Below are 14130 nucleotides of genomic sequence, written 5' to 3' on the forward strand. Positions count from 1 at the left end.
GCTAACCCCCCGCCTGCACCACCGGCACACCAGGTTCTAGTCCCGGTAGGGACACGGGATTCTGTCCCGGTTGCCCCTCTTCCAGCCCAGCTCTCTGCTGTGGCCCGGGAGTGCAGTGGAGGATGGTCCAAGTGCTTGGGCCCTGCACCCCATGGGAGACCAGGAGAAGCACCTGGCTCCTTCCTTCAGATCAGCGTGGTGCACTGGCCGCAGGGCCATTGGAGGGTGAACAAACAGCAAAGGAAGACCTTTCTCTCTGTCTCTCTCACTGTCCACTCTGCCTGTCAAAAAAAAAAAAAAAAAAAGAAAGAAAGAAAGAAAAAAGAAAAACATGGATGTTTAAAAATGATTCAATTTATACAATTCCTAACTTTTCCCAGTAACATAGAAAATGGATGAAGTTCATATTCACAAAGTATCCCCACAGGTGCCCTTGGACTTTGTGTAACTCCTAGTAAATCTGCCATGATAATACTTGCTCCTCCACTCACAAAATTATAGCAGAATGTAAATCAGCCAAAGTGATATTTACAAGATTATTCCTCTGGGTTTTTTTTTTAAAGGTAAACAATTTGTAAACTTTAGTACTTAACTAGCATTAATACTGTGTGAGTAACAATGGACTGCGTAATAGAACCAGCACATTTGTAACAAGGATAGAGAAGACAAGGACAGACTAAAGGATATGAAGTAGACTTGATATGACATGGTGATTTCATGTGGATGTTGTCACTCCCCCTCTTCGTGGAGGAACGACACTAAACCCTGCACTCTTCTTTTGTCTGCTCGGCCCTCCCCGGGTTTGCTGCTGGTCCTTCCCGGGTTGGCTGCTGATCCTTCCACCTCCGTGGAAGGGCGGCTCCCCCTGCCACTTTCCCCACTTCCGCGGGGGAGCGGCACACCGCTGGCCGGCTCTCTCGGGGGCTGCTCAGATGTTATCAGAATGTTCCCCTTAGATGTTCCTGGTGCATGTTGTCTCTCTCCTCCTTTATAGTCCTCTTCCACCAATCCCAACTCTGCTACCCACACGCCGAGTACGCTGCTATCCTCCAATCAGGAGCAGGATCAGCTCCTGCAGTTATTGGTCGAACTGGAGGCAGCTGTGTAGAAGTTGTTTACTCCTTTCCCAGCGCCATATTGTGGGAGAGCAGATGCATAGAATAAGTCTTAATTCCAGTAACTTAGTCTAGTCCGAGTTGCTCCCCACAGATGTGAAGACAAGACATGAATATCTCCCAGGCTGCTGACCTGAGAACCTGGAATGGTAGTGGCATCACCAAGAACACATCTGGTGGCAGGAAGATGATGAGTTCAGCTTGCTTAGTGTTGAGTCCCTGGTACTGAGAACAGTACTAGGCACCCAGTAGCGTCCACTGAACACTTACTTTTTTTAAGGAAAAAATAATTCCAATAGTGCTGAAAACGGGATGTGTTTTTAATTAAATATTTTTATTTATTTATTTCGCAGGCCGAGTGAGAGAAGGAGAGACAGAGAGAAAGGTCTTCTATCTGCTGGTTCACTCCCCAAATGGCTGCAAAGGCCAGAGCTGGAGTGATCCAAAGCCAGGAGTTTCTTCCGTGTCTCCTATGCGGGTGAAGGGGCCCAAGGACTTGGGCCATCTTCCACTGCTTTCCCAGGCCAAAGCAGAGAGCTGGATCAGAACAGGGGTGGTCAGGACATGAACCAGCGCCCATATGGGATGCCGGTGCTGCAGGTAGAGACTTAACCTACAAGGCCACTCGGCTGGCCCCTGGATCTTTGTTCTTTTAAAGCTGAAGACTTCAGCTTGTCATACCATTTTATCTGTTCAAATTATAGTATTTGTCCAATACCTTCCCTTCCCTTCATTTATTTGAAAGACAAGGTAACAGACACACACACAGAATCTTCTATCCTCTGATTCACTTCACAAATGGCCACAACTGCCAGGAGCTAGGAACTCCATCCTCATCTTCCACATGGGTTGCAGGGGCCCAAGCACTTGGGCCATCTTCCACTGTCTTCCCAAGAGCATTAGCAAGAAGATGGATTGGAAGTAGAGCAGCCACTCAAACCAGCATTCTGTTATAGAATGCTGGCATTGTAGGCAGCAGCTTATCTTGCCACGCCTCTAGGAGGCAGTAGATGATGGATTGAGTACTTGAGCTTCTACCACCCATGTGGGAGACCAGAAGGAGTTCCTGGCTCGTGGATTTGGCCTGGCCCAGTTCCAGCTATTGCAGGCATTTGGAGAGTGAGCCAGAGAATGAAGGATCTCTGTCTCTCTCTCTATGCCTTTCAAGTAAATAAATAAATCTTAAAAAAAAAAAAAGCTCCTAATAAACAAGGATTAGTTTGGCAGGAAAAGCTTATTAACGAAACTTGTTCTGCTAGTTCTCTGACAGCGATATATCCATATTTATAAATCTATCTATATATGTATTCACACACTCAAAATAATTAAGAAAGCATTTTTTTTTTAATTTCTTGAGGTTCCTGTACTAAATATAGCTATACATTCTGTGATACTACTAAGGTAAACATCATACTGTTTACTTTGGTTTATAGTAGAGTGATGCCTTAGGTACAGTTATAAATCTTAGCTGCTGATTAATGCAAGGATGCTATTTCACTGCCTGGCCTGCAGAACAGTTAGTATACAGAATTGTAAAAAGATCATTTCAGGAAATGGGGTGCTCTAGAAAAGCTGAGAAATGAAAACTTTGAAATGTGATTTAAAAAAGGATTTTGAAGTGAACACTGTTAGTAGTTTGGGAGCATTATTTCACAAGAGGTAATAATTGCTTCAGATTAAGGGAGCTAATTGTTACCACTGGATTAGTAATACAAGATAAAGGCCTGTCAGCAAATAAAATGTTTGCTATTACTCAGGCAATATTAATTTTCAAAACAGGATCCATTACTAAGAAACTAAACAATAAAGTGTGATAAATAAATGTTGAGAATCCAAAAGAGAACGGATATCTAATTAATTTCTATAGAAAACAGTTTTAAACTGCTTTCTCTACCACTGCATCAACTCTACATTATTTTTAAAAATCAAGGTTTTCTTTTCACTTTCCAGTGTTTTTTGTATAACTTGCCCTTAGGCTGAAAGCTTAACATGTGCTAAAAATACACACAAACCTCCATATGTTTTCTATCTAGGTCACACAAAGTTGGAGCATCTGGATGTGCCAAGTAAGAATATGACTCTACTCAGTATGATGACAGTGCAAAAACGCTTCAATCAAAAATATATTATTACATGCACACCATCTTAGGTTTGATTGAAGTTAGTCAAATGTATCTTGCCACTGGTCCTACTTCATTGACATGTATTAAATGAAGAAAATGAAGTTAGATGAGAATACTCATTACTTAACCAGCAAACCTCAACTGCAAGAACAAGCAAGTTGTACACAGATGATGCACAATTAATGCTAAGACTGCCTGAACAAACACAGCACCTAGAATGTGAAAGAGTATATGTCACTGGCCTGAGACGCAACTGCCATGGATAGAATGTCTCTTCCAAAACTCAGTTTGAAATTTAGCTGCCACTGTGATGGTGCTGAGAGGTGGGACCTTTCAGAGATCGGGTAATGGGGCACTGTACTCATGAATGCATTAACGCCATCATTTTGGAAAAGGGTTAGTTATCTCGGGAGAGGGCTCTTGATAAAAATCTGTTAGGTCAGTTCCACTGTGTGTGTTCTGCTTGTCACAGCATGTAATGCCTTCTGCTATGCTATGATGCAGTCCCTCGATATTGGCTATCGCAGCCTCCAGAACTATAAAGCAAGTCAACTTCATTGTTTAGAATTTAATCAGACAGTGGTATTCTGTTACAGCAGTAGAAAATGGATTAGGACAACAGGAAAACAACCTACCTAGCTTCCTTCCATCTTTCCCTCTCTCACTCCCTTTCCTTCTTTCCTGTCCTCCTTCCTTCCCGTTCTTTCCATCCTTCCCTCCTTTCCTTTCTTCCTTCTTTAAAGATTTACTTATTTATTTGAAATGCAGAGTTACAGAGAGGGAGAGACAGAGAAAAAGAGAGAGAAAATCTTCCATCTGCTGGTTCACTCCCCTAATGGCTGCATTGGCCAAGGCTGGGCTAGGCGAAGCTAAGAGCCTAGGTATCCCATGCGGATGGCAGGGGGCCCAAGTAACTTGGGCTATCCTCTGCTGCTTTCCTGGGTGCACTGCCAGGAAGCTGCATCAGAAGTGGAGCAGCGTAGACTGGAACGAGTGCTCACACAGAATGCCAGCATCTCAGTGGTAGTTTACACTGCTGCACCATAACGAAGCCCTTCACTTTTCTTGCAAATTATACACACAAATTATATACAAAAATAGTACACACAAGTGTACTAAACTCATATTTGAATTTCTTTAAGATTTATTTATTTACTTGAAAATCAGAGTTACACACAGAGAGAAGGAGAAGCAGAGAAAGGTCTTTCATCAGCTGGTTCACTCCCCAACTGACTGCAACAACCTGAGCTTCGCTGATCTGAAGCAAGGAGCCAGGAGCTTCTTCCGGGTCTCCCATGAGGGTGCAGGGATCCAAGGACGTGGGCCATCTTCTGCTGCTTTCCCAGGCCATAGCAGAGAGCTGGATCAGAAGAGGAGCAGCCAGGACACAAACCAGCACCCGTATGGGATGCCGGCACTGCAGGCGGTGGCTTTACCTGCTATGCCACAGCACCAGCCCCTTGAATTTCTTAAAAGTCAGAAGTCTTAAATAATCTCAAGATCTTACAATTAACATAACCGGATGTATATCTATCACATCTGGATACATATTTGTGTAGATTATTGTTTAGAAAAGGCAGGAGTAGAGGCTGGTGCTGTGGCATACTAGGTTAATTCTCCACCTGTGGTGCCAGCCTCCCATATGGGCGCCAGTTCTAATCTCAGTTGCTCCTCATCCGATCCAGCTCTCTGCTATGGCCTGGGAAAGCACAAGACGGCCCATGAGCCTGGGCCCCTGCATCTGCATGAGAGACCCAGAAGAAGCTCCTGGCTCCTGGCTTTAGATCAGCCCAGCTCCATCCATTGCAGCCATTTGGGGAGTGAACCAGCAGATGGAAGACCTTTCTCTCTGTCTCTCCCTCTCACTATCTTTAACCCTCTCTCTCAAATAAATAAATAAAATCTTAAAAAAAGAAAAAATGGCCTGCACCGCGGTTCACTAGGCTAATCCTCCACCTGCAGCACCAGCACGCTGGGTTCTAGTCCCAGTCGGGGCGCCAGACTCTGTCCCAGTTGCTCCTCTTCCAGTCCGGCTCTCTGCTGCAGCCCAGGAAGGCAATGGAAGACGGCCCAAGTGCTTGGGCCCTGCACCTGCATGGGAGACCAGGAGGAAGCACCTGGCTCCTGGCTTCGGATCGGTGCAGTGCGCCGGCCTTAGTGGCCACTTGGGGGGTGAACCAACTGAAAAAGGAAGACTTTCTCTCTCACTGTCTAACTCTGCCTGTCAAAAAAAAAAAAAAAAAAAAAAGCTTAGGAGGCACAAACACAAGATAAAGAGGCAGCTCTCCCCGCCCAGCCCAAACTGATATATAACTACAATATTAGCGATAGCAATTTATCACTAAGACATTACCCAATGTTCTGAATTCCAGCACAATATTAATATGATTATTAAAAGAACAACACTTTCTACTAACAGTAAACATTAGAAAGACTTGAATATTTTTAAGCAGCCTCAAGCTTTCAAAAATGATGCTATCTCAATAAAATCTATTCAGCATAATTCTGAATTTTAAAATCTCGTTTTTACTTAAGTATTTTTTTTCATTTTTTTGTATATATTTGACAGATAGAGTTAGACAATGAGAGAGAGATAGAGAGAAAAGGTCTTCCTTCCATTGGTTCACCCCCAAAATGACCGCTATGGCCGGCGCTGTGCCAATCCGAAGCCAAGAGCCAGGTGCTTCTTCCTGGTCTTCCATGCGGGTGCAGGAGCCCAAGCACTTGGGCCATCCTCCACTGCACTCCTGGGTCACAGCAGAGAGCTGGACTGGAAGAGGAGCAACCCAGCAGCCTGCTAGAATCCGGTGCCCATATGGGATGCCGGCACCACAAGCACAGGATTAACCTAGTGAGCCACGGCGCCAGCCCCTACTTAAGTATTTCTTATTTTACTTTATATTCTAACTACAGCAGATATGGAATAGAACATGTATAACTGTTTTTCCTTAAGGCTATCTAGAATTTAATCACATTTTACCTATACAAGGGGGCTTTGTAGTAACTATCCAGACAAAAGACAAAGATGAGAGTAAATTTTTCATCCTATCTTTTCGTACTTTTTGGTTTTTCAGTCAAGAAGAAGTAGGAGCCATTAAAAAATTAAATAATTCAAAAGCATAACCTTTCTATAACTTTCAAATGCAGATTACAGAGAATCACTTCTTGGCAGTCTTTAAAAAGAAGAGTTATTTCCAATTGATAATTAAACCTTGTCCTATCTACATCAGCAATATTTTTCTGGCCTAGACGCTCTTCTCCATGCCCCATGCAACTCCCCAGACTATTTGATCAGCTTCCACAGTCTTACATAACGACTGAAGGTAATTATACATATCCTCCAACTGCTGTGAGAATTACCCTATTTTGTCAATCTCTTACTGAAACTCCTCATTTGGTTCCCTTTGGCCTCTTTGCAGGAAGTCCATATTCCCATGTAAAGTACACAAGATCCTTCAGAAAACAGACCCATCTGTTTTGGGATGTTTCCAGCCCCGCCTCCTTCTTTCTCACACTAGCTTTCCCTGGCCACTGATGATAACTTGACATTACATATCTTGTTCTTCATGCTTTGCGTGCCTCTGCTCACCTTACCTTTCTTGAAAAAGTTCTAAGGCCAGATTCTGTTCCGGTTGCCCCTCTTCCAGGCCAGCTCTCTGCTATGGCCCGGGAAGGCAGTGGAGGATGGCCCAATTCCTTGGGCCCTGCACCCAATGGGAGACCAGGAGAAGCACCTGGCTCCTGCCATCGGATCAGCGCGGTGCGCCGGCCGCAGCGCGCTGGCCGCGGCGGCCATTGGAGGGTGAACCAACGGCAAAACGAAGACCTTTCTCTCTGTCTCTCTCTCTATCCACTCTGCCTGTCAAAAAAAACAAAACAAAACAAAACAAACAAAAACAAAAAAAAACCTGTTGTCTTAAAAAAATGCCCAGATTAAGAATAAAGAACCATGTTGGTGGGAATTTTGCTTGACTAAATAATGTGTGTGTGTGTGTGTGTGTGTGTGTGTATAAAGGGTAATAGAGTTAGGTAAGTACCAGAAGCCAGGTGATGAGAGTATTAGAGGCTTAGATTCTGTGAGTTCGGTCCATACAGAGGAGTGCATGGTTTATGTAAAGTGAAGAACAAAATCTGATTGTCTACGTTGCTATCTAAATCACAGGAATGGCAGTGATCTCTGAGTCTGAAAACAGGAGATTCAAAGCGGAGTGGAGGTTTTAGAGGGGGAGGAGATAGAACAAAGTCTGGATGGAAATAGCAACAAGATACAATGAAGTGAAGAACAGGTGAGAGAAATAAGCCACAGAATGAAAGAGCTGGAGGGGTACAGGGTCCTCAGGGAGAGTTCCATTTCAGTTTCAGCAAAAAAGCAAGCAAAAGAAATGTTAGATGCATAGGAAATCTCACTTATGACTGATCACATGAAATGAGGACATTTCAGGGAAAGGGCGTTGGAAAAATTATTTGTGTGAAGAATCCAGGGTGATCTGGGATAATTTGAGAGACTCAGACTTCTTGTGTTTATAGGAATAAAAATGATGAAATTAGTGCTGATAGTCCCAAAGCAATTAGAAAGCTGCAAGACTCTTGACTTCTAAGAGAAAGACTGCAGAGGTCTTGCTAGCATTACGAAGTTCTGGAAATCCCATCTGACACTGAAGATGGATGCATGAAGCTCTGAGAGCAAGGTCCCCACTGATCCCTAAAATAGAAACCTACAGAGACGGGGGGAGGGGGGGATATCACACTGCACTGGGATCTCATCTGATCCCCACCAAAGTCTTACTTTCTTCCTATATCATATTTCTCTTATTCACACAGATTTTTCTAGATTCTGTGCAGCTCTTGTGCCTCATCAGGTGATGTTTAGTACAGAACTGAATTCCGGCTGGCGCCGTGGCTCAATAGGCTAATCCTCCACCTTGTGGTGCCGGCACACCGGGTTCTAGTCCCGGTCGGAGCGCCGGATTCTGTCCCGGTTGCCCCTCTTCCAGGCCAGCTCTCTGCTATGGCCCGGGAGTGCAGTGGAGAATGGCCCAGGTCCTTGGGCCCTGCACCCCATGGGAGACCAGGAGAAGCACCTGGTTCCTGCCTCCGGATCAGCGCGGTGCGCCAGCTGCAGCGCACTGGCCACGGCGGCCACTGGAGGGTGAACCAACAGCAAAATGAAGACCTTTCTCTCTCACTGTCCACTCTGCCTGTCAAAAAAAAAAAAAAAAGAACTGAATTCCAATTGCAAATAGGGCTTAAATCTGCTGCCATAATCTCTTAGGCCTTAATCAAATCAGCGGTGTGACTAAGTTCTCTTGAACATTTTAAAATAGCTAAGCCATTTTAAATAGCTAAGGCATTTTATCTGCTCAGAACAACTAAGAACCTTTGTGATGGGGTAAGCCCTATCTGCATGCCCTAATATGTATCAGAGATCTCTAATATGTATCTAATATGTATCAGAGCATCAGCTCCAGTCCATCCAAGACACTTGCTAAGCATGTGCACATGGAGACCTGGATCACAGCACATCCACCATGAATTCTTCCATGATAATTCTAGCCTGCTATAGTCTAAACAGGACAACTCTCCAACTTATTCAGACATTTAAATCCCTAAATCCCGGCTGATGACACCTATAGAGTAGAAGCTTGATTCTATTATAGTGTCTGAAGGTCAAACCTTTGGGAAGTGAATGGATCGGATCATCAGCATAGACCTGCCATGATTTAATCATGATAGCTTTATAAAGAGACCACAGAGACAGGGATGAGCAGCTCCCTGTCTGCTTCTGGGCTTACCATGGGATCCTTTCTCTGCACTTGTTCTGTCATCTACTAACCTTTTCAGATCCCAGACCAGTGAGGGTGCCTAGTTTTGAACTGTGACCATTCTTAACTACCATGAACCAAATAAAGCTTCCTTCCTAAGTAGCTTCTCTCAGATATTTATTATAGTGATGAACAGCTAACCAATACATAGGATGAAGTAATGTTTTTCTCTCCTCAATTTTCATAGTATTTATCAAATATACACACTTTTATTCCATGTTTCCTCATATGATAAGCTTCTTCAGAGTGTAACCCTCACATAACCACATACACAGTAAAGGAGAATGTTGCACTACAAATTAAGAGATACAGGGTGGGTACTTGGTGTGGTAGTTAAGACATAGATTAGGACACTCACATCCCATATTGGAAGTTGATTTCAAGTCTCCACTCTTTTCCTGATTCCAGCTTCCTGCCAATGTGAGTGTCAGGAGGCAGCAGATGATGGCCACCCATGTGGGAGACCCAGATTGAGTCCCTTGCTCCTGGCTTTGCCCTGACCCAGCCCTAGCCATTGTGGATATCTACAATATTGGAGTAGAGAAATCTATTAGGATAAATATAAAATACAGTTAGAGGATCAGTAAAGGAATTATTATGTAGTCTATCTGACTAAGGTCATCCAAATAGAATACACTAAATTGGTAAGTCTCAGAGATATCCCTATCAATTGCTGTGTTCCTACCCCTGCCTCTGCTTGATCCAAACAAATTTTTTATGTTTCCAGACTAGTTCTAATGGAAACATATCACTGAATTGGCTTCCAGGAAAGGAAACAGACAAGACAGAATAGCACATATGAATACAAGTGAAAACATACTCTGCAAAAAGCTAAGAGGTCACTGGAGAATCCAAAAGGATGAATCCTCCAAAAATGATCTAATTTATGAATAAATACTAAGAAGAAGTTCTGAGAAGCCAGTGTTTAAAACTGGTGCTTTACACATTTCTGTATTTTGACTTCAGTACTACCTGATTCATGTACTATTCCTTCGCTGTGTACTGATTGAGTACCCAGGGGAATACTGCTAAGTTAGATGCAACCTCCTTCCCAAAAGAAGATAACTATCAAACAGGGCAGAGAGACTGAAAAATCACTACCAACAAAGCAAAAATGACATAATACAAACATATGGAAAATGCTACAGGAACAGGTGAAGGATAGCCAATTCCTGCTGAGAGATAATAGATGACTTCAGAGACTTCTTCAATAGTGAAAACATCAAAATCAGAAATCAACTGCACTAAAATCGGACTGATTGAGACTTTCCTCTTCTCTATGTATTTCACAGAATTTAAGTGAAAGTCAAAGAAATTAATATAACAGAGAAGAAAAATGAGAAACATTTAATAAATTCAGTTGTCATTAATTTGTAGGTAGCAAAAAAAAAAAAAAATACCTTCCAACAAAAAAAGCCACAATTGATAAACAGGCCCAAGCTAACCTTAAAATATATCTGAAGGGATGTCCACTTTGTCAATTAAGACAAAAGACACATGAAACCCCCAAAACATTCCAGGTGGGCACTAGAAAAGTGAGGTATCTGAGCCCCAGCCCTGAGCTGGAGTCTCTCCTAGTAGTACAGTCTCCATAACCCTTGCTGGGACTGGCAGAGGGGGAAGCACCCTTTCGTATGGGCTCAGTTGTAACTAAAGACTTTGCCTTGATTTCCCTCAATACAACTGAAATAAGACTGGGGCATTCAAAAGGATTTGAGTAAAATGCTGAAAGGTATAAAGAAGAATACAGGAAACAGAGCGAGAACCATGAATGTTGGGGATACAAACTGTATGACATCACTTATCTTCAGTTTACAATCCCCATCTTCAGCCACTATGATAAAATCCCCTCTAAGAAACTCTGAAATCAGATACCAGCCATTCATAGCTGTGTCATTATTCTTCCAGATCTCAGAAAGCTAAATGAATAAAACAGAACCTTGAGACAGGTATTTAGCCTAGTGTTTAGGCCACCAGTGGAGATGGCTGTGTGCCATATCAGATTACCTGGACTGGATACCAGAGTCTGACCCATGACCTTAGCTTCCCATTAATGCAGATGTTGCAAGACAACAGTGATGGCTCAGATAAGCTCCTACCACTCACATGGCAAACCTGGACTGTGCTCCTGGCTCCTGGCTCCGGCCTGGCAGTCCTAATCACTGTGTGGCAGGAGTCAGGGGGGTCTCTTCCTTCCCCCACTGTTCTGCTATGCCAGATATGCCAGGTCATAGAGAGATGAATAAAGTTTTTTTTTTTTTTAAGATTTATTTATTTATTTGAAAGGCAGAGTTAGAGAGAGAGAGAATGAGAGAGACAAAGAAAGAGACGTCTTCCATTTGCTGGTTCACTCCCTAAACAGCCACGACAGCCAGGAGTAGGCCAGACTGAAGCCAGACACCTGGAACTGCATCCAGGTCTTTATGTGAGTGCCAGGGCCCAAGTATATGCTTTCCCAGGCACATTAGCAGGAAGCTGGATTGGAAGTAGAACAACCCTGATTCAAATGGGCACCCATATTGGATGCCTACATCACAGGCAGCAGCTTAACCCACTGTGCCACAGAACCAGCCACAAATAAAAATCTTTTAAAAACCAAAAAACATCAACTGATTCTAGTAAGGCTTTACTCTCATATGTCAGAGATGAGACTAAGAAGGAGGTCACTTTTTTTTAAATAAAGGTGTCTTTTAAAAAAAAAAATTTGGAAGACAGCGGTCCAGAGGATGAGAGACAGACAGACAGAGATCCCCTATCAGCTGGTTCACTCTCCAAATGCCCAAAACAGCTTGGGCTGGGCTAGACTGAAACCGGGAGCCTGGAACTCAGTCTAGGTCTTTCACATGGGTGGCAGGTACCCAACCACTTTAGCCATTACCTGCTGACTCCCAGGGTACACAATAGAAGGAAGCCAGAATCAAGAGCAGAGCTGGGATTTGGATCCAGGAACTCTATGACATCTTCTGTAATAGTTAAAACCTTTCTATTATCAATGACATCCAATTCAGCTATTGCAATACCAGTAGGTTTCTAACTATTAAAACAAAATTCAACTCAAAACAATTTTTAAAACCACAAGCAGTTTAGGAAAAGCACAGCATTCATAAAAGTCAACAATTACCAAGTATGGCAGTAGCCCTTATTTGAAATTATGTTATTTAAATTATGTTCTAAACTAGTAATCTAAAAAATTATTCATATTCATATGAATCAGCTAAGAACACCAAATTAGTTGCAGATACTATCACACAGAGAAAAAATTCAAATTCTGGAAATAAAATTTATAAATGAAAATATATACAGCAGGACCTCACATGGATTCAGCTATTACTACTAAAGCTGAAAATCAGTGTTCATCTAAGGGATAGCTCTAGCCATTGGCCATCTCCAAATAATATCGACTTTAAATAAACTCACCGAATCCACTTGTAAATTATTTCCCTTTGGCTGTCTCATTATTCAATATGCTTTCAAGGAACATGGTGATGAAAGAAGAAAAATACCTCTTTCTAACATAACCATACTGGCAAGAACATCAACATTATCAGTATTCAAAGAATGTCCTGGCAGGTTAAACCTTCATAAAAAGAAGGAACACTATCTAATCCAAGTTATCAAAATAGCAATAGTACTTCTCATACTATGTGCAATATATTGTTTCTAATGCAGAAGAAAAATAAAGAAAAAAAGGCACTGACATTCTTGCACTTAAATTTTAAGCAAAGACAAAAAAATTCACAAAAGCACGTAAAAACGATAATGTTTAAAGGAAAAAAAGAACAGAGTAGGACTAATATTCAAAGATATTTAGAAAGGCATGTCGACACTATTTTTAAAGATTTAATCACATGTACATTTTAACATTTTTATGAATAACACTAAAATAAAAAGTAAAAATAAGCTGTACTAAGAGAAAAAAGCTTGAGAATGGATGGTCTCTGGGATTTCCTCCTGTAGTAATGGCTAATACTTAATTTTACTACAAGACATCTGATCATCTTACATTACTTTGATGGTATAAACATACCATAATACTCTCCAGTATTTGAACTGCATACTAATTAATAAAGGCCACAGAAGTACTTGTACTTGCTCAGCATAAGTTCAGATTCCATGTCCTCTAAAAATAATAAAATGTAATACATTACAACCTACTGCTTTGTATTCTCAAAAGAAAATGCCTATGCTGATAATCTAATACTGGTTCAGAAAGTGATATGAATGTCTCAAAAGATTTATACTTGACATTAAATTAGTAAGAATAACCTCCATATCATCTCAAATATATTTGATATATTCATTGTTATTATTTGAGGTAATTATCTTATATTTTTTCTTATTCAAAAATTTTCTCTTTAGTTGTACTAATTTTCATTTAACAAATATATAATTCCTATTTGTCTCCGTATTTTACCTTTTTCATCTATTTCTCCTTCCTGATTATTTTATTTCTTCTAACCATGGTCTTTTCTTAACATGGCGACGTTCAACTTTTATTTATTAAATGTCCTCTGGACCAAGAGGCCATAGGGTTATTTATATTAGCAGGATGAGCCTCCATCCATCAACATCCAGAGGAATTATAGCATGGTGGAGCTGGAAGGGATCTCTAGGTATCATTTGGTTGAACTCTATGCCAATAGGAACAGGTGGCTGACTATTCTTAATTTTTTTCTTGTTTTTTTTTAAAAGATGACCAAAGATTCTGAACATAAACATTCTATCACAGTTTTGATTTAATAAAGACCCTTCTTGAAACACTGACCTTACTAGAGATTAAGAAATGAATGGTTCAGTCAAGTTTTCACATAGCTATTAGGTGACAAATTTAAAGATTAGGTGACAAATTAAAGATGTTCTTTATATGATAAAATTAAATGAACATGCATTAAATTTTTGCATGTCATCCTTGTACCCTAGTGGCCATGCTAATTTTCTTTGTATTTTTCCAATTTTAGTATATGTGCTGCTGAAGCAAGCATGTATTCAGTTTTAGAAAAAAACACATCTTGTCATTGGTTGCTATAACAGAATAACATAAACTGGATGGCTAATAAACAACAGATATTT

The 14130-nt window shown here is 41.4% G+C and overlaps 1 protein-coding gene and 1 non-coding gene across 8 annotated transcripts in view; both read right to left on the minus strand.

The window, feature by feature from the left end:
* The window catches only part of PMS1 (PMS1 homolog 1, mismatch repair system component), a 117345-nt gene that overhangs the window by 40009 nt on the left and 63206 nt on the right, over positions 1-14130 (minus strand). The window lies entirely within an intron of this gene.
* LOC127491889 (U6 spliceosomal RNA) lies at positions 13933-14042 on the minus strand. Its single transcript, XR_007920821.2, has one exon. It is a non-coding gene; the product is annotated as a U6 spliceosomal RNA (small nuclear RNA).

Source organism: Oryctolagus cuniculus, chromosome 3 (genome assembly GCF_051225735.1).
Source record: "Oryctolagus cuniculus isolate XC-2025 breed Fujian yellow rabbit chromosome 3, ASM5122573v1, whole genome shotgun sequence".
NCBI classification, from domain to species: domain Eukaryota; kingdom Metazoa; phylum Chordata; class Mammalia; order Lagomorpha; family Leporidae; genus Oryctolagus; species Oryctolagus cuniculus.